This window comes from Barbus barbus (assembly GCF_936440315.1).
Source record: "Barbus barbus genome assembly, chromosome: 11".
In the NCBI taxonomy this organism is placed as follows: domain Eukaryota; kingdom Metazoa; phylum Chordata; class Actinopteri; order Cypriniformes; family Cyprinidae; genus Barbus; species Barbus barbus.
In genome coordinates, this window is record NC_136739.1 from 25,470,136 (window position 1) to 25,490,133 (window position 19,998).

The following is a 19,998-nucleotide window of genomic DNA, read 5'->3' on the forward strand; positions in this document are numbered from 1 at the left end:
CGTCCAGCCCTCCTGAGTTCCCGCTGGTCCCGTCCAGCCCTCCTGAGTTCCCGCTGGTTCCGTCCAGCCCCGCGCTGCAAGAGCGCCCCCAAGTGTCCGCGCTTCCCGAGCGCCCCCACGTGCCGGCTCCACGCACGTGCCCTCCTGAGTTCCCGCTGGTCCCGTCCAGCCCTCCTGAGTTCCCGCTGGTCCCGTCCAGCCCTCCTGAGTTCCCGCTGGTCCCGTCCAGCCCTCCTGAGTTCCCGCTGGTCCCGTCCAGCCCTCCTGAAGTCCCGCTGGTTCCGCCCAGCCGTCCTGAAGTCCCGCTGGTTCCGCCCAGCCGTCCTGAAGTCCCGCTGGTTCCGCCCAGCCGTCCTGAAGTCCCGCTGGTTCCGCCCAGCCGTCCAGAAGTCCCGCTGGTTCCGCCCAGCCGTCCAGAAGTCCCGCTGGTTCCGCCCAGCCGTCCAGAAGTCCCGCTGGTTCCGCCCAGCCGTCCAGAAGTCCCGCTGGTTCCGCCCAGCCGTCCAGAAGTCCCGCTGGTTCCGTCCAGAAGTCCCGCTGGTTCCGTCCAGCCCTCCTGAGTTCCCGCTGGTTCCGTCCAGCCCTCCTGAGTTCCCGCTGGTCCCGTCCAGCCCTCCTGAGTTCCCGCTGGTCCCGTCCAGCCCTCCTGAGTTCCCGCTGGTCCCGTCCAGCCCTCCTGAGTTCCCGCTGGTCCCGTCCAGCCCTCCTGAGTTCCCGCTGGTCCCGTCCAGCCCTCCTGAGTTCCCGCTGGTTCCGTCCAGCCCCGCGCTGCAAGAGCGCCCCCAAGTGTCCGCGCTTCCCGAGCGCCCCCACGTGCCGGCTCCACGCACGTGCCCTCCTGAGTTCCCGCTGGTCCCGTCCAGCCCTCCTGAGTTCCCGCTGGTCCCGTCCAGCCCTCCTGAGTTCCCGCTGGTCCCGTCCAGCCCTCCTGAGTTCCCGCTGGTCCCGTCCAGCCCTCCTGAGTTCCCGCTGGTCCCGTCCAGCCCCGCGCTGCAAGAGCGCCCGTCAGAGTCCGCGCTGCAAGAGCGCCCGTCAGAGTCCGCGCTGCAAGAGCGCCCGTCAGAGTCCGCGCTGCAAGAGCGCCCGTCAGAGTCCGCGCTGCAAGAGCGCCCGTCAGAGTCCGCTCCTCTGTGGCTCCCAGGGGGGAGCCTCCCCAAGAAAATTTTGGGGGGGGGTAAGAGGGTCACAGCCTGTGTGGCCGGGCCAAGGGCCAAGGCCACACGACCCGAAAAAAAATAGGCCGTGGCCTCCCGAGTCCTCTGACCCGCCCTGGCCTCCCGAGTCTCCAGATCCGCCCTGGCCTCCCGAGTCTCCAGATCCGCCCTGGCCTCCCGAGTCTCCTGACCCGCCATGGCCTCCCGAGTCCCCTGACCCGCCATGGCCCCTGGAACGGGCACCGCCCTGGAGGCCTCCAGAGCGCCCACCCCCCCTCCCCATTGGATGGTGTTAGGCGTGAGGACACGCCTTCCGGAGGGGGGCGTAATGTCAGTCCTTGTCTTGTGTTTCCCTTCCTCTCGTGTCCCTATTTGGCCATCCTCGTCCCTTTAATTAGTAGTTAATGTGTCCCCAGCCCTGCATGTGATTGCCCCACACCTGTTTCTGTTCTTCCTTGATAATTTCCCAGTGTTTATAATCCCTGTGTTTCCTAGCCCCTGTGTCCGGTCTTAAACGTCATTGATGTTCGTCTCTCCCCAAGCTCCTCGTCTCCTTGTGTGTGTCTCTCCAATAAATGTGCTATTTGGAACTCCTACGTCTCCTCGCTCCTTGTGTCCCGAGAGGGAACGTGACAATATGTGACTTCAGGGCACCTATAATAATCTGGTAGGGACATTTTATATGTATTAAATATAAAACGTCAAGTGACTATATCACATGATTCAATGTGATGTCAATGTGAATTGTCATTTGCAAACCATTTCACTTCTTTAATGTGTCATATTTGGTTAACATTATCCAGTAACATACTGTATGCGGCCTCAGTGATGTTAGCAGAAAAGGAAAGTGGTTTCAGATAAGGGGAAAGTGGTTATATTTCGATTAAAACTGACGAAGACAAATATTTTATTCATTTTGATCGAGCACCAGTGAATCATTTAAAACAGACCAGGAACATACATTAAGAAAGCAAACAGCATTGATTCTGAATGCCATGTCGACTTTAACTAAAGGTGAAATGAAAAATGTTCACATTTTATAAAGTCAATATTCATGTATTAATAACTTTTCAGCACCTATACTGAATGAGAAGACTCTGGAAACCTTTCAAAAGCGATGAACAAACATTGTTTTTATGAAACTCTAGAAACTCAGCATTGCGAGTGTTTGATCTTGTGGATTTCCTTTTTCAGCTCAAACGCCTTACAGATAGTGAGGAAATGTCAGCTGCCAGCTCAATCTTCTGTCCACTTTGGAAGTGAATACAATCTTGATTTCCTTCCCATCCTCTCGCTTTAGAGCTGTGTGGACCCTCACATTAACATTCTCCAGACTTTATTTACCCACCCCCAAGGTTTTCATGTGGCATCTTTCATGCTCAGCTGCTCTATTGTCTTGAAAATAGTTTAGCATCACAAGCTGCAATCCTCCCTCTCCCTCCCCAAAGTTCAGTCTTCCTGCACACACACACAAACACAGATATGAAACTCTGCCTGCTGGCTGTTTGTTGCTGCTGCATGCAAAATGTGTGCCAAGGCAGAGCAGCTGGAAACCAATTTGATGCATTTCAAAAGAAAAACTTCCTCTGCTCTCTCTGCAAAGCCAACTGACGGAGAGAAATGGAGGGATGTGCTGCGGGTCCGTAATTAATTGTACCACAAACATATGAATAAATCATGGGGCTGCAGTCCACACACAAGTGCATTGTCATATATCATTTAGTAATGAATGCAAAATTTTAGAGGTCAAAAGGCTTAAGGACTTGGGTTATGTTGGGTTATGCAGATATATGGGGTAAACAGAAAATATCAAATTGTGGTATAAATTAGGATACACTTTTTTCTGAGTATTTTATATTGAACATTACTGTAACTTTAGGCAGCAACATTTTTGTTTGTGTAATATCTTTTTTTGATAAGAAATCTGGAAATTTTCATAAACTTAACAGGGCTGGGTATAGAGACAAATTTAATTATTTAATTTAATTTTTGATTCACAATAGAGATGCGCGGTTGGCGGTTACAGCCGCGGACTCCGCGGATAAACCGCGGATCGGGCGGACGACGTGATGAAAAATAATATTTTAATTAAATTCGGGCGGGCGGTTGTACCAATCAAATTAAAAAAATATATGTATACATTGTTAAATATTATCTGACTATACCTACATCCAAAAAAATCGAGCACGCATATTAAACCAAATAGCCTATGTTATCTATGCTTACACCATGTTTAATATAAACTTTTGAGTTCGTTCAGCTGATAATTTTACGTTCATATTGGTTTAGCCTATTCTATTCTAGACATGTTGTGTGTTAGTTATTTGGCGTCGCTTTTACGTTCCGGTACGGAGGCTTAAGGCTATTTTTATGAAGGTAAAATGACGTCAATAATATTTGCATGTGCAGGGTAAAAGTTGTGAATGTGTACGTGACATTGCAAGCGTAAAATAAATTTGCATGCGCAAATAAGTTTTGTAAAGGTGTAAATCAAGTTATAAGCTCAAGAAAACAGGACTTGCATCATTGTACTATGTTTTGTAGGTGTAAAACATGTGTTGAAAAACTGCAACTTCATATTAATTTGAAATAAATATGATCTGTATTCTTCTGACCTACATTTTTTCCGCGCTTGATTTTTTAGCATGATAATTTATTTTACGCTTGCAATGTCACGTACACATTCACAAATATTACCCTGCACATGCAAATATTATTGACGTCATTTTACCTTCATATATTTTGCCAGAATTTATTTGTCGCAACTGTGATGGCGTAGTTTTTAATTATGCTCCAAGTTTGAGGGATGATCCTAAGTCCATGGGTTATTGGGGCATATACTTGTCATACAGGCAATTTAGCCTGGTCAGACTTTATGTTCGCTCAAAGAGGGATGGCATATTAATTTTTCTAATTTAAGTTTGTGGGGGTGACTGAGCCTATAAGGCTTAGCGATATGACGGTTTTTATTTTTTTCAACTGTTTGTCAAAACATGCGACTATAGCCTATGCCTACATTAAGATATTTATTTTAATATTTTTTTACTGCCTGTTGTTTCTTTTGGCATATAAGATTTCAATAAAGGTTCATCTGTGTCGCAGAATTGGTGTTGTTTCCGATTTCTACAAGCTCAATAACATCCACAGCAAAAAATAAAAAGTAAATAAATAGTCGAAAAACTGTGCCCATTAATTAGATGTGCAAGGCAAGCAGGTAAGTGTGAACATTATTAGGCTATAATGTAAATGACTTATTTTATTCGAACTTTCTATCTATTTGCTAAAAAATAAAGTGAAATAGGCATTTAGTAGTAGGCTAAATAGCAGCATGTTGAAATGATGTGCCAAAATGCGTTTTCTATTAGGCTACAATAAAAGAAAATTGTACAGTACAGTGCGTTTAATTTAGGCTATTTATTTATTTTTGTCCCTGTGCGCTGATCGGAGACGGAGTTCACTGCTGATATTCTGAGAGCTTTATAGGGTGCTTCTCATTTCTTATTTGTGCATCCTCGTTTCCTTTCCTTGCTTCCTTTCCTCGTGTCTTAGCTCCACCCCTCCAGGATGCGAGGGAAGGATGCAAGGAAAAGACGCTAGGACCGAGGAATCGAATCAAGTGAAAAGACACATCTTCGTATCCTTTAGCGTCACTTCAAAGCGTCGTCAATTAATGCTGGATTTGGCTTGCACGTTTGGATTAACTACATGTCTACATTAAAGTCATTCTCTATTCTCTAATAATCAATAAAGAAACATTAATTTAATAATAAAAATTAAAAATAAGAATAAGCCATTCAAATAAAGAGCCCAATCAGCAGATGGCGTGCGGGTGCGGTTTTAAAAATTGGTCAAAAACGTTGGTGCGGATGGATGGCGGACGGATGATGAGTTTTGTGATGCGGTTGCGGATGAAATAATAGCCCATCCGCGCATCTCTAATTCACAAGCTTATGATTTGATTTAATTTAAAACATGACTCAATTTGATTCTATATTGACTATATTTGGATATATAGGTGATTCAGGGACGTCTGTTTTGTTGAAGGGGTCATATGACGTTGCTAAAAAGAACATTATTTTGTGTATTTGGTGTAATACAATGTGTTTATGCGGTTTAAGTTTAAAAAAACACATTATTTTCCACATACTGTACATTATGGTTGCTCCTCTATGCTCCGCCTTTCTGAAACGCGTCGATTTTTACAAAGCTCATTGTTCTGAGAACCAAGGCATGCTCTGATTGGCCAGCTATCCAGTGCGTTGTGATTGGCCGAATACCTCAAGTGTGAGATGGAAATGTTATGCCCCTTAACGTATTTTGATGGCGTGTCCCGGCGCGACGAGACAAAAACAATAAAACCCATTACAAACTAGGTATTTGTTGCATCCAGTGAGGACATAATTACTGATACTGACTTATATTGTCTTTTTATGCGTTGCGTGCCGCTTAAACTTTACCATGTCTGCATTTGTGATCGGAGAAACTACAAACAACAAGCACTACTATACACTGCTCAAAACTCGCGTTTGAATCGTCAGTGGCAAATTCTTTAAATATGAAAACATACTTACAGGCTGTGAGTCAGAAGCGCCAGACTGTCCTTGTAAAGTTGGAATTTCCCCACTTTATAGAAACAGCCTTTGTGCAAGCCAGAATTGTAGGCTACTCTTCCAGGTTCAGGAAATAGTCCTCCGTAAAATACACTGCACACACTCTAATATTTGGGTTGAATTGTTCTGGAACAGTGTTGTAAATACAACTTAACCACTGATTTCTAGTTGTGTCCTCTTTTGGAAGCCCAAACAAAGTACTTTCACTTTCACAACTAAACACAGCGTCTCCACGACATGGCACCTGTGGCAGCAACAATACTACAGCGAGAATAATAGTTCCACCTTCTTTCATTGCGTATACATTTGGGCGGTGTTTTGCAAATCTTCCCACACCGTGACGTAGACATGTGGGGGTGTGTTTGAATGAACCGTTTTAGGTGGGCGAGATCGAGTCTTAACTTTTATAAAGAATAGCGCTTTGGTTTTGAGACTTTAGTCTTTGAAACTTCAGGGATCTTATCTATGCACAAACAGCTTGTAACACTCCAAAGAGAAAGGAAAACTTGAAATCGCATCATATGACCCCTTTAACGATTTAAAGAAAAAAATCTCTCTTAACTACACTCTAAATAAATCTGTAAAATACGGCACAATATACTGTATTAATATGAAGAAATTTTTTCATATTGACTTTTTTTTATAGGTGTTTTACCTGTACTTTACATCTTGCAATATAATGTGGATAATGTCCTGGAAAAAAATTTCAAGTACATTTTTTTTCTTCTTTTTTTTTACAGTGCATGATGTAAACAAACATTTAAATTTCACACTATTATATAATTAAAAAATATTATAACTTTTTTAATGACATAAATCTATAATATTAAGACCCTGACAAAAAAATAGAAAGAAAGCAAAATTAAACATTTCTGATTTGAACCCATTTTCAATCCAGTTTGAAATCTGGAACAAAAAGTGATGTTGGCCTTTCTTTACTGCATGTTTTCATCAGATGCCCTTGAACAGCACCACTTGAACGGCAGGTCAGATAAGACTCATCCCACTTCTTTACCCTCACTGATGTCTGAATGAGAGTTCTGAGAAATGCATCGATCTCTTCTTGGGAGTTTGAGCATTTATCCAGCTCTGCAAGACCAAATGCTCCTGTTCCTAAACAGGATAACTCAGACAACCCTTCAAACAGGACACATTCTTGCGTTAAACAGCTAGTCGGAGCACAATGGAACTCAACAGAAGGAGTGTTTATAGGCACTTTAACTTATGTACGTTGCTTATGTCAACACTCTTATATGCTTGTACATATGCTGAACCCGCCCCCAGATTCATCTGATCTGTCAGGAAAACAGGAAATGATTAAATACATAGGCGCAAATGAAAGCAAAAATGCTTTGATATCCTTCCCTATCCCACAGTCTATGGAATAGGTCTACTTGAATCTGATTGGTTGATAAATGTATTCATCCTCTGATATTTCCTAAAGTTCACTGTCTTCTATGGCAACACTTTAGCTTATACGGTGCTATACGGTGCTACTATCATGTCTCTTGCATCTATGAAAGCCCATTTCCTCCACATATTGGTAAAACTTAATTTTGACTTTATATATCTAAATACTAAATCACAATTATGAGATAAAAAGTTGAAATTATGACATAAAAAGTCAATTATGTCAAGCTGAAAATATTAGATATAGCCAAACATATGAAATCTAGGTCATAAATATGAGAAATGTCAAAATTATGACCAAAAATTTTAATTATCAAAAAAAGTCTGTTATAAGCCGAAGATTATGAGATAGTCAAACTTAGGACAAATTAAGTCATCATTATGAGAAAAGACAAAATGAGATAAAAAGTTAATTATGAGAAATTATGTCAATTATGTCATTCATTAAGCCATTTTAACAATTTTGACATAATTTTGACTTTGCATGTCAAAATATATATTTTTTCTTCTTATAATTATGACCTAATTACAAAGATACAAAGTCCGAATTTTTACACATTTTTGGTTTGACTTTTTATCCCATAATTATGACTTAAATAAAATGTCAGAACTTTTTTCTTAATTTTGATGTTTTATGTCATAATTACAACCTGAATACCGGAAATGTTGGGACATTTTTTAAAGACTAAAAGACTTTCAAATCACATGAGCCTATATTTTATTCATAATAGAACATAGAGAACATAACAAATGTTTAAACAGAAAAACTTGTACACTTTTATCCACTAAATGAGCTCATTTAAAATTTGATGCCTACTACAGGTCTCAAAAATGTTGGCACGGGCTGAAACAAAGGGCTGAAAAAGCAAGAGAGTTTGAAAAGATTCAGCTGGGAGAACATCTAGCAGCTAATTAAGTTAACTGACATCAGGTCTGTAACTTGATTAGCTATAAAAGGGATGTCTAAGAGAAGCAGAGTCTCTCAGAAGCAAAGATGGGCAGAGGCTCTCCAATCTGTGTGAAAGAGTGCGTAAAAAGTTTGTGGAATACTTTAAAAGCAACGTTCCTCAACGTCAAATTACAAAGGCTTTTCAAATCTCATCATCTACAGTGCATAACATCATCAAACGATTCAGTGAAACTGGAGAAATCCCTGTGCGTAAGGGACAAGGCCGAAGACCTTTGTTGAATGCCTGTGGTCTGCGGGCCCTCAGACGACACTGCATCACTCATCGGCATGATTCTGTCATTGACAGTACTAAATGGGCCCAGGAATACTTCCAGAAACCACTGTCGGTAAACATAATCCGCCGTGTCATCTGCAGATGTCAACTAAAGCTCTATCATGCAAAAAGGAAGCCATATGTGAACATGATCCAGAAGCACCGTCGTGTCCTGTGGGCCAAGGCTCATTTAAAATGGACTGTTTCAAAGTGGAAAAGTGTTCCATGGTCCGACGAGTCCAAATTTGACATTCTTGTAGGAAATCACAGACACCGTGTCCTCCGGGCTAGAGAGGAGGAAGACCTTCCAGCGTGTCATCAGCGTTCAGTTCAAAGCCAGCATCTCTGATGGTATGGGGGTGCATAAGTGCATATGGTATGGGACGCTTGCATGTTTTGGAAGGCACTATGAATGTTGAAAGCTATATAAAGCAACATATTTATAGCAACATATGCTCCCCTCCAGACAACGTCGATTTCAGGGAAGGCCTTGTGTATTTCAGCAGGACAATGCAAAACCACATACTGCAGCTATTACAACAGAAGAAACTCTTAACCTCAATGCCCAGACATCTTCAACTGTTTTGAAAAAAAGAGCAGATGCTACACCATGGTAAACATGCCCCCGTCCCAACTATTTTGAGACCTGTAGCAGACATCAAATTTGAAATAAGCTCATTTTGTGCATAAAAGTGTAAAATTTCTCAGTTTAAACATTTGTTATGTTATACATGTTCTATTGTGAATAAAATATTGGCTCATGTGATTTGAAATTCTTTTAGTTTTCATTTTATTAAAATTTAAAAAACGTCCCAACATTTCCGGAATTCAGGTTGTAGTTTTACATCATAACTATGACTTACTAAGTGTGATTATTTTTCTTATGTGGCGGAAACGGGCTTTCATATGTATCACACCGCATAATTGTGCTCTTTTGTTTCATATGCAATTGGTGGCATCTTGTGTCTCACTTCAGATTGTAGTAAAAATTACCTCAGAGGACTTCAACATTATTATTACTGTAATATTGTGGCAGTGTTCATCTTGTTGCTAGGCTGATTGTTTTGTACATTCTAATGGACTATTTCGTTCTCATTCAGTCAGTCATTATAATAAAAAAAGACAGGATGATCAGGATCTTGATGCAGTACATTGTCCCTTACTTAATCATCATAAACATCAATATTGTGAGCTTCTGTTTAATCTATAATTATAGTCTGTATGTTGAGAAAAATCAGTTAGAGGGTGAAAAATGTGCCATAAATAAGACAATTCACTGAAATCCCTCTCCATATGCATTTGTGGCACCATCACATGCATCACGACTCCAAGGTTGAGAACAACACTGAACGTGTGACTCACTCTATTAATCTCTCAATTATTTGTCACACCATATTATGTGTCAGGCAAATCATCATCTGTGTGATTGCAAGATATTAGTGAATACAAAACCGCGGGTATTAGGAGGCCCATTTCTAATGTGAATTTCTCACGCTTATCTGTCTTTCTGTGATTCTCATATACGGAGTGCAGTCCATCCCTCAGGAGAAGACATTCAAGCGTGTGCTGGAGCAGGGGCGGCTGATGGTGAATATTTGTGAACGCCTTTAGGTTATTACTCAAATCCGTTTAATTAGCCCTCGCTCTTTCAGTGCTGTTCCTCAGAGAGCCGCTTCATAATAGTGATTACTTGCGCTGTCTATGGTGTCACCTACTCTATCTGAGGTTTCCAAACTCACATTCCATAATTCCACATAAGGGGAAAGAACGTAAATAAACCGAAATTTCCCATATAAAGAGCCATCTCTGCTCTTTATTTGAAGTTTTGAATGAAAAGGAGTGGTGTGTTCCAGAGGAATGTATTTACATATGAGAGGATTTTTGCACAGCAAAAAATCCTGTTAAACATATGAAAAAATGCCAGCTGCGGTTGGTTGAAACTGACTGTAAACAAATTTGAAAATAGTTAAGGGATGCAATTTTGGTGTTTGTATATTCAACCGTTCATAAACAGTATTTTGTTAAATGATGTGGTGATGTAACTTCCAGTTAACTTACAAATTTGTATTATTTTACACTACAGGTCAACAAGATGTTTTTGAAAGTAGTCTCTAATGCTCACCAAGACTGCTTTATTTAATCGGAAAATTAGTTGAGTTTACTATTTCAGTAAAATGGTAATATTGTGAAAATATTATTACAATAAAAAAAAAAAAATGTTTTCTATTTTAATATATTTTAATATGTCATTTATTCTTGTGATGGCAAAGCTGAATTTTCAGCAGTGATTTCTTTAAAATCACTATATTCTTCAAAAGTATTCTAATATGTTGATTTGGTGCTCAAGAAATATTTCTTATTATTATCCATACTTGCTGCTTGATATTTCTTGGTTTGGAAATTAAATTAAATGAAAAACAAATATATATATATATATATATATATATATATATATATATATATATATATATATATATAATAAAAAAAAAAAAATTGGGGGATCAAAATGTATAATTGCTTCCATAAAAATATTAAGCTGCAAAACTGTGATAATAATAAGAACAAATATTAATATCTGAGCACCAGTAATATTTGATTACATCTGAGCACCAAATCAGAATATTAGAACGATTTCTGAAAGATAATATGACACTTAGGACTGAAGTAATGGTTGCTGAAAATCCAGCTTTGCCATCATAATAAATGACATTTTAAAATATATTAAAATATAAAACAGTTTATATTATTATTTTATTTTACAGAATTGTTGATTAAATAAATTCAGCTCTGCTGAGCATAAAAAAAACAAATAAAAAAAACAAATGTTATTTATTCAAACTTTATTGTATATTTTCAGACAATTTTTGCTGTGTGACTTTTTATCACCTTCACTGTATACTTTATAGCTCTAAATGTCTACTGTAATCACGCTATAATCTATTATCCTGCTGAGATTACTATGGGAGCAGAATAATGACAATAGTTTTTGAAACATAAAGCATGCTGAATTCCACAAATTGGAAAAAAAATATGCATTGCATCTAAACTGTGAATATTTCAATTCAAAATATTTCACACACATTTTCATAATTAAAAATTCAATAATTCATATTCACCTTACAGAATTCACTTCCAAAATATTCAATCTGTTTAAAAATACGATGTATAATATTTGACAGGCAAATTTTGGTCATTTTATTTTACTTTCCAAATTCGCTGCCACAAGTTCAGTGGTTAAAATTCGGCAGAAAATTCAGCGGTGCACATCCGGGACCCGAAGGAATAGCAGTAGAGCACCGATGCATGATCTCCAGCTGATGTCAGCCACTCACCAGCAGGTAGCGCAAGCGGCTGTTGATGAAGGCCATGTCTGGATCAAGTCATTCATTTACAAAAACTGGTTTGCAGAAATGGAGCAAGTACTAAGTAGAAGTTTTGATTATTTTGGTTGCTTAGTTTCTGTAACTTTGTATCATGGCTTGTGTGACGCTGTGCTGTAATACTGGGGTTCCCCGTCACACTCCAGGATTCCCCAACGACGCATAACACGCCTCAGTGATGCAACTAATACAGTGATATAAGACAGAGGTCCCCAACCACCGGGTCGTGACCCACTACCGGGCCGTGGAAGAATTCCTACCGGGTCGCGAGAACGTTCGGGGGAAAATGTGTATTGATATGACGCTCTGTTATTTATTGTGCATAAATGATTGCTCTAATTATTCTGTATTTTCGTTGTATGCTATTGATATGGAGATGCAATTTGATGATTTCATGTTAAATTAGTAAATAAAAGATTGCTCTGATCTGTCATAGGCTATTAGGGCTTAAACAGATCTCAGTTGGTCCGTGATATATGGACTAGCGCGCACAAGAATAGAGACATGTTTCAGACAGCGTGGCATACCAATTTGTTTCCTCTTTCATGTATCCTTGCGTTTAAGAAACATATGCATGGGGTTTTGCTGTTACGTTGCAATACTGGAAATATTTCTGTTTTAAACCATAAAGGCGAGCTGATTGATATCACACAAGCAACATGCAAACTTTAGTTATGCCGGTGAACATCTTAACTTCTTTCATACAGACTTCTTTCATACAAAGTGAAAGTAAAAAAAAAAACGCTGCACTAACAGCGCATATTCTCTCAGAGACGTCAAGAGACGAATGTACTTCAACATGTGCTGATGACAGTAATGAATAGACCTGTTTTAAAGACCCCATCCACAACACACCCATTAAAAAAAAAAAAAATAACTTTGTGAATTACAGTAATTTCTTAAGAATAATTATATACTGCATGTACAGTGAGGAAGATGTTGGTAAAATTTCAACTCTAGTAAGTCAGTCTGGTCAAGTAACATACAACATTTGGAGCAGGAAGATTCCATTTTGGTCAATTACTGTAATTTTTTTCTTAAAAAATATTTGTGTAGTGTACATACTTAGGGAAAGTATTGTCTAAACCGAGATATTTGCAATATTTATTTAGTCAGTTTGAGTAAATTATTAATTTATTGTAAAACATTAATTTGAATAAATTATTGAAATGTAATAATTCAATTTAAATAATGAAATAAATTATTACTTAGTTTTGTACTGTGAGATAAATGTGCAGAAGGTCCCTAAAGCAGCCTAGGCAAATATGCAGCGAATATCAAACCTAAAACTACCACGCTTGGTTTTCTATGGGAGAAAAAATGGTTTAGTGAAACTTGTTGGTTGTGGGCTCATATTCTGGGCTCATCTGCTTAAATGTACATCATATACAGTAACAAATTTGATTAATTAGATGCTGAATTTAATCATTTATTATCACTGAGGCAACAAACCACGTTAAGTGTTTTCTTTATGGGAAATTAACGTGCAGTTTTGCGCGTTCAGTAACTTGTGTTCATATCCTCATCTGTTTGCATGATCAGTAAGATCAGTAAGAGTTTGGTCTTTTAATAGGATTGTTTGAGATGAGCAAAATCTGCATCACCATGCATGCCGGTTAGGAAAGTGTTGGAGTTTTTAAATTTTATTTTTTATTATTAAACATATAACATTCAAACGGGAAAAACCCCTTGGCTGAAAAAAATATATGAGCAATATATGAGTCCTGCAAGGGTCCTGTTTGGTAAACATGCACCAGCAGTACTTAACAGAACACCCGACCCGTTATCCGACAGCAGCACTCATTTATTTCTGTAGCCTACCAGACCAGAACCGTTTGACATAAAGACCAAGAGTCGTTACCCGAACTGGACCCGAATCTACAACATCAGGAAGGCAAATGTATTTATTTTCTCATCTAACACAAGCAATCAAACCAACATTAGGCAAGTTGGTGCTTTGAAGAAAAACAGATATGCAACATGATAATTAACAGAAAAAAAAAGATGAGAACTCACCTTTCTGTAAACAATACAAAACTTGCCCTAGCATCTTGTGACCACTGCCAAACTTTAGAACAAATAAATAGGCTAAATCACATCATACACACGCTTATAATTCTTCATAAATAAAGAAAATAACATATTCAAATGTGAGCCTTTAAATAGGCCTACGGTTGCCGTTATTATTGAATTTCATTAGTCCCAGTTATGATTTATGCGCGGATGTTCACGGAAAAGTGCGCAAGACAAGACAGTTACAATATCATGATTATGGTTAAATAAGAAAAAAAAGACATATAACCAAATTAGGCTACGTTTATTTTCATATTAAATATCTCAACACACCATTAGATATGGCATTAAGTGCAACTTGTGTAGATTTATGTAGTAAAAAGGCTTACTTCCTTTGGCGTATATTTGTATACTTTTACCGTCTATCAATCTCAGCATGGGTTAATTTAGTCGCTAAACGTTTGCCTCACTAAGGTTAAATTATGCTAATTCTTTTTTTGGCCTTCGCTCTGGAAGTGATCTGTTGATTCTGCTAAACTTCCACTAAAACTGAAACTAAAACGAAAAACTAAACTATATAAAAACTACATAAAAATGTGTTCACAAAATGAAAACTAAACTAAAACTAACAAAAATATTAATGAAACTAATAAAAACTAAACTAAATCTCTTAGCAAATTTGAAAACGACATTAAAATAAAACAAATTAAAAATTCAAAACTATAATAACCTTTCTGTGCTGATCAAAAGCATGATGGGAAACGATTGACTGACAACAGCTCATTGGTTCACACAACTGTGATGCTGCGTTCTCTGCTAAAATGTTTTATTTATTTATTTTTTTATCTGATTTCATGTAATTGTGTATCTAAATTATTCTTGAATACTCCCAAACACTATGACAGTGCGATTGTCATTATTCTGCTTCCATAGATTACATTTTGAGGTAGGAGACAGATGCTGAGAAACATTTTGGTAAACAGTGGCTCACAGCGCAATTACATTTTAGAGGCACATTTGATGTTATTCTCAAACTTGCTATATAGGAAGACAGAATTAATTTGTAACTTCTCGGACCATAAACACCTCTGAGATGGTTCTCTGGTCATGCCCCTGTGCCAAAAACATGTCACATGACTTTGAACACAATCTAAAGATAGTGGCAGTAGCACAAACAATGAATCACATTACTTTGGAGACCAGCAAAGGCTTCCATCCTGGCATAACAAAATCAGCATTCAGTCCTTTCCAAAAAGCTCAGGTGACCTTGACAAGCTTCCCCTCGCCAGCCTAGTCCCGTCAGCATTCATGTTTTATCAGACCTCATGGCATCTGGGTCATATGTGAGGCAATCTAATCAGAGAATTGCTGCAGCGTAGAGGATTCTAATCCAGTCACAGTCCAGGAGCCTTTGTGCACCACTGAATCTGCTCTGTTCAGGTGGTAAGAACAGGCCCCACTGCTGGCCAGATGGTGTTATTAAAGGTTGGGCAGACTTGAGGCAGCCGGTAGCCAAGACACGAGCTCTGCACCTCCCACTCACCAGCGCATGCAATTACCTGTATTTAACTGGCTGCCAATGGCAGGAATCTTTGATCGAGAGCGTGACACCATCTCCTGTGAACCTCATCTCCATCTACTATGAAAGTAAGCACCCAGAACTGTTCATATAATCATGGGAACCTTGCTTAAATTATTTCCTAAATTAATGAATTATTAAAAATAAAAAATGTTTTATATATATATATATATATATATATATATTTAAAATACTGGAGTGCTGTACATTACTTAATCATCTTGAACATCAATATTGTGAACTTCTGTTTAATAATCGTATAGTCTGTCAGGAGGATAAAGCAGTTTATAAATATTTAGAATACATTTATAATAATAATTAATATTTTAAAGGCAAATAAGCAGGCCTTTACAGTATATATATATATATATATATATATATATATATTCTGTTTGTGTGTGTATATATTTATAAATATTGTGTGTGTGTGTGTGTGTGTATGTTATTATATATATATATATATATATATATATATATATATATATATATATATATATAGTTGTTGTTTTTAGTATTAATTTAAAGAAAGGTAACACTATATTTTAAGGTGTCCTTGTTATACGTTACATGTTCTTACTATTATAATAACAACTAACTATGCATAATTACATGCAAGTTAATTAATATTATGTAATATGCAATTTCATTAATATTATATAATTATGTAATATGTATGTTCGTGCAGGACATTAAGTCAGTTCTCACGGCTCCAACACCAGCACTTGGTGAAGATGCCAGCCTGGCATTTGTTTTCTACATTATCTGCAGTCCTGCCTGTCCTTCCAGATGGAACCAAATATCATCACACCCTCCCAACAGCTCTCTACACTCAAGGGTTCTGCTTCCTCCTCCATCCTGCTTGTAATTACTCACCCAATGGACAAATAGATGGTTCCATTATCCGAGTCATTATCGTTTGTATAGGGCAGCAGCATCCGGCAATTTCATGCCCCAGCATTTGTCAGCTTTGTGCTCTCATAGAGATGCAAGGGTTGCGAAGGAAAAATATTTCATTTTTCATTATTGCTAATTATCCTTTATGCACTGCCCTCTACTTCTTACATTCTGCTTAGTGCATTTCCCAGGCGTTTAGCAATTAAATGTCAGAAATACGGCCTAAAAAAGGCACTCGACAGAAAATCTCTTGTCTTTTTGAGAAGTACTCAATGCATTTTCAATAAAATTTCGACTGCAATAAAGAAGTGAACTTGAAAGCAACATATAAAAGCTGTTTCACAAACCAATTTAATTCTCCAACTCCTAAATGAGACAACAGAATTTATCAACACTGCACGCCAACGCTCTGCCATTATGACTCAAAGCCGCCCACAACATGGTCAGAAATAAATAACAAAACTAAATGCTTAAATCACAAGGCTTGTTACAATGTTTAACCTCAAAAATAGTCACTCTGCTATTCAAACATACTGGTTCAATGCTCAATGCTAGTCCCTGTTGGTAGATATTGTAACTACACCATCTGGACCTAGAAGATTTTTTTTTTTTCATTTATGAACAAGAAAAATAGTAATTTAAAGTTAATCAAATATTGTGTATTAATACATACTTTACACTTATGCTAACTTTGTAAAATAAAATCTGTAAAATAGGCCACAATGTGCCGCATTAATTGTTATTAATCTATTATTTTTTACAGGTGTTTTACCCGTATTTTGAATTTTACGCTGTATTGTATTAATGGAAATGCCTATAAACTTAATGGATAATGTCTCAGTAATGCCAGTTTTTGTAGTACTTGATTGTTATTTGTCTAACTTTGTAAAGAGACCTTGGATTTTTGAAAGACACTATAAAAATGATTACTATAATTTATTTATTTTGAAAATAAAAGTCAAAATTATGTGAATAAAATCATAGACCTATGAGGTTAAAACAGTACTATTATGAGAAAAAATATATAAATTGCGAGAATCAAACTATAGCATTATGAGGTTAAAATAGTATATTTAGTTTAGAGAATATAATAAAATAGTGTATTTAGTTTCAAGAAAAATTAACATCTGAGGGTTAATCTGCATAATTTTCCCATAAATGAGGAAGCACCCATGATGTTTATTCAATAGAGAAATCATTTTGAACGCCCATGAATAGGCCATGACTGTAACACACTCAAAACTGGCAATTACTTCAAAGTGCTTTCAATGAGCCCAAACCAATTACAAAGAAACACACATTAACCATATTTTTAAGAAAATGAACACATAAATGTGCAGCACATACTGTATGTTATGATCATGCATGGTGTCATAAAAACTACAGAATTCATTCTTAGCATACATTATTTTCTTAACTCTCTGTAATGTTGTCTGGCTCTCTAAATCCTTATTCTAATTCAGCCGGCAGAGGTTGAGCATAGAGAGGCTGTCAGGCTGAGTGCAGAGGCAGAATTCTCTTTTTGAACAAAGATAAAAGAATAGAGAGTATCCTAAGCACTCCGGCTAATTGCATTTGACCAACAAGTCCATCCTTGCCAGCCATGTTCTCCTCTGAGGTTGAACACGGTTAGACAGAACAAAGAGCTGGATTCACAGGTTTGTGAAAAGAGAAGGACTTCAGTAGCAAAGACAGCCGTTCGGCTTTGATCCCACATGAGGCCAACGTTGACAATCCCCCATCCTTTTGTCTTTGACAGCATAAAAATTAGTTAATGATCTCAGCACTTGTGCAGAAGTTGCCAGAAGATGGTAGTAAATTGCTTTTCTAATTACACAACATGTGAAAGGACATTGTGCAGCGAGTTTGTGTAAAACATATTTGCCTTCCTTCATCGAGTGGTTATTTTGTCCAAACATTTCTTCTGTAAACAAACATCGACCAGTTAGTTCACCCAAAAATTAAAATTCTGTCATTAATTACTCACCCTCATGTCGTTCCAAACCTGTAAGACCTTCGTTCATCTTCGGAACACAAATTACGGTTTTTGATAAAATCTCAGAGCTCTAACCCTCCGTAGACAGCAACGCAACTGCAATGTTCCCAGGTCCAGAAACATTTTTGGGTGAACTAATCCTTTAACAACAGCCTTCATTCTACTGTTATAACCAAGAAAAAATGGCTTTAGAACAATTTTCACAAATTATTCCTTTACAAAGAAACTACAACTAACATTTAATTAAACTTTTTGAAGTAGAAAGACTTTTCGCAATTACCGTTTTATTTATTTTTTATTCAGTGGCAGAAATTAGCTCCCATATACAATAGTAACATACAGCATGTTTCACTGTGACAACTTACCCCATACTGTGACAACATGCCCCAGTAATGTGGCTACAAAATGTGATGAGTTAATGCAAGTAGGAATTTGCTTCAGCAAAACACACTTGCAAAACTAACATTTCTTTTCTGTTCTGTATCTTGTTCATTTGCCACAAGTCGTGTGATTTACGGCTAATTGAACTTTCTGCAATCACAACAGCAAAAGGTTGTATTTCAAACCAGTTCAGTAAAAACAGCAGTATCTATAATTTAGTAAAACCTCCCATTATGGTCCAATCCGCCACATTAGTACAGCAAAAGACCTACAGGGACCTATAAATCAACTGCATTACCAGCCAGAATTACTGCCATCACTATGCACACGTCTCTCTATTACATACATGCTTGGATTTTTTTTTTTTCTTTTTGTCTTTGGGTTTGTAGTAACTAAAATACTGTTTATGTGATTTTAATTACTGCAGATCACTCTCAAATAAACAGCACCGCATATACAGAGCCTGCATGCTCATTATGATAGAGTTAACTGTCTGTGTGGTGATGTGCATATGGAATCATTATCTAGACAGCTACACATTTCAAACAAATTGTCATGTTTGCTGAGAACACAAATGTAATTCACTATTCAGCTGTGAATAGACATGGACACATTGTCAGTGTGGTCTGCAGTGCTGTGGAAGCTACTTTGAAACAAGCTAAAATACAAGCAAAATAAAGTAGTTCAACTACAGTAAATATACACTGAAAAAGTAGTTTCTGGTCCCCAATGATTTCCATAGTATTTTTTTTCCATACTATGGAAATCAATGGAGACCAACTTGAGGGTAAGTACATAATGATAGAATTTTCAAATACTACAATAAAAGCAAGTACTTACTTGACTATTCTTTAAGCCTCTGGACCTCTTCAGTCACCTTTGACCGCAAAAAGGTACATTTTAAAATTTAAAAAATCGTAGCTTCATCGGAAAGAGATGACACTTGGTAACTTTTGTTAACTCGCATTAGCTATATGAACACACATACAAAAAATATCTGACATGGGTCAGATACGTTAAAGGGTCAAAAAAATAAAAAAAAGTAACACTTGGTATCTTTGCGGTCAAAAATGACTGTGCAAAAAATTAGCTCAATAAAATGTTATAAATAATCCATAATATCATAAAAGCCTCTCAAAATTCCAAAGAATAATAATGAAAAAAATATTAGTGAACAAAAATGAATTACATTGATTTTCCTGTGGAAAAACGTTAAATTTCAAGACATCGGCCACTTTTGAGCATGACCGTACCAAGTGTGACACAAAAATGAAGAGGCGCAGAAGGTTCATTTAAGTCATTCATATAAATACTCACACAACTCAAATCTGTGCATTTTTTGTTGAATCTGTAAATTG